Genomic DNA, 2,389 nt, shown 5'->3' on the forward strand with positions numbered 1-2,389 from the left:
AAACTCACCCAGTAGACTACGATCTGTGTATTTCCTCTATGTGAACCGTATCTCAATAAACTACTGTTCCCCTCCCCCCCAAAACCCCCGAACTCCCAGAGCCCAGGAAGACACAGGGACAGCCAGAGTTCCAGCAAACATGTACCTTGGCCACGCGCCCTGGAGGTGAGTCACAGTGAGTCCAGCCCAAAAAAGGAGAGCCCAGGGCTCTCTGCTCCCACTCTGCAGGGAGGGGCAACAGACAAACCCAAAGGCCATTGTGTTTTCAGACAAGTGGAGACAGTAGGGAGGCATCTTCAAGACCCAGTGCCTGGCACAGTTGACCTCAGCAGCCTGGCATCACCGTGCCGTCACTGCAACCCGTTCTCAGGGCCTGGCTCTGGTCTTAAGGTCTTTGTTTTGTTTTGTTTTAATCTATTTATTTTTGGTTGTGTTGGGTCTTCGTTGCTGCACGTGGGCGTTCTCTAGTTGGGGTGAGCGGGGGCTACTCTTCGTTGTGGTGCGTGGACTTATTGCAGTGGCTTCTCTTGTTGCGGAGCTCGAGCTCTAGCCGCATGGGCTTCAGTAATTGCGGCACATGGGCTCAGTAGTTGTGGCTCCCGGGCTCTACAGCACAGGCTCAGTAGTTGCGGTGCATGGGCTTAGTTGCTCCGAGGCATGTGGGATCTTCCCAGACCAGGGCTCAAACCCGTGTCCCCTGAATTGGCAGACGGATTCTTAACCACTGAGCCACCAGGGAAGTCGCCCCGGTCTTAAGGTCTGAAGTGTCAGGGTCCCAGACACTTGTCTGAGGCTCTCTGTTCTCTGCACCGTAGACCATAGCATCTGTTCAAAATGTGTTGGCTACCTCACACTATCGAAAAACCAGATGACAAGTGTTGATGAGGATGTGCAGAAAGGAGCCCTTTTGTGCTTGATGGGAATGTAAAATGGTGAGGCTGCTACGGGAAACGTAGCGTCCGTGCCGGATCCTAAGTGCCTGGCATTAAGCTTCTGCTTTACAAAGCATCCATTTCAAACACTCGTCCTGAATAAACACATCCATCACCAGCTGTATGACAGCAGGTAAACACCCAGGCGGGCCCCACCCTTGAAGCTCCCCTTTCTAGAGAGCCTTGAGGAACCTAGGTAACTGTGTGAGTGACCCCACGTTTCCCTTCTTGCCCTCTAGTTCCTGCCTAACCACCCACCCTTGGACCCCAGTAAAGGCGGAACCCCAAGTCTGTGCTCTCATCCCCTCCGCCCCACTTGCCGACCTCGCTCTGTGGCCCTCAGGACTTGAGAGTAATAATCCTTGTTTTTTCAAAGCTCCCTGATGGTTTTCGTCTGAGCTGTGTCTCGCAATCATAATAAGAACCGCAAGGGCCCGTCAAGCCACAACATTGGCTCCAGCTGGGGAAGAGTCTGTGGGGGCTCCCGCGAGTAGTAAAGGCCCACATGAGCGCCCCCAGGTGTTCCTCAACGGGTAGCATCACTCTGCATAGGCTGAGATGGACACCGCAAAACAGTATGGAGGGTCCTCAGAAAACCAAACATGGAATTACCATATGATCCAGCAATTCCACATCTGGGCATATACCCTAAAGAACTGAGAGCAGGGACTTGAAGAGATATTTGTACACCGTGTTCATGGTATTATTTACAACAGCCAAGAGATAGAAGCAACCCAAGTGTCCATCTATGGATGACTAGGTGAACAAAATATGGTCTATACATGCAATGCAATATTATTCAGCCTTAAAAAGGAAGGGAATTCCCACACAGGCGCCTACGTGGGTGAGCTTTGACGATGTTGGGGAAGGAAGAAATTTCCCTCTACCCTTCTAGGTTTTTCTGGCTGGTCTAAGAATTAAATTGACATGAGGCAGATTAACAGGAGAAAAATCTAACAGAAGTTTAATAGCTCATAGAGATGAGAGAGACCCAAGAGAACTAACTCACCAAAATGGCCAAAGCCCTCACCTTAAATACCACCTTCAGCTAAAGACAGAAGAGGATGTTGAGGGTAATGGTTTGGTAAATAAATACTTGCTGGGTGCAGAGTGGACTCTGATCTCTGGGCCCTGCCGGGTTTCCCTCACTACACCTAGCCCGTGTTCTTCTACAGATATCGCTGGTCACGGCTCTATTCCTGCAACAGGCCCTTTTTCTACAAACTTTGTGGCAGTTGAGGGGGAGGTAACAGGAAGAACTTTGAGGGGCTTCCCTGGGAGTGCAGTGGTTAAGTATCCACCTGCTAATGCAGGGGACACGGGTTCAATCTCTGAGCCGGGAAGATCCCACATGCCTCGGAGCAACTAAGCCCATGCACCTAGTGAGCCTGCGCTCTAGAGCCCATGAGCCACAACTATTGAGCCAGTGTGCCACAACTACTGAAGTCCACACACCT

This window comes from Hippopotamus amphibius, chromosome 17 (genome assembly GCF_030028045.1).
Source record: "Hippopotamus amphibius kiboko isolate mHipAmp2 chromosome 17, mHipAmp2.hap2, whole genome shotgun sequence".
NCBI lineage: Eukaryota > Metazoa > Chordata > Mammalia > Artiodactyla > Hippopotamidae > Hippopotamus > Hippopotamus amphibius.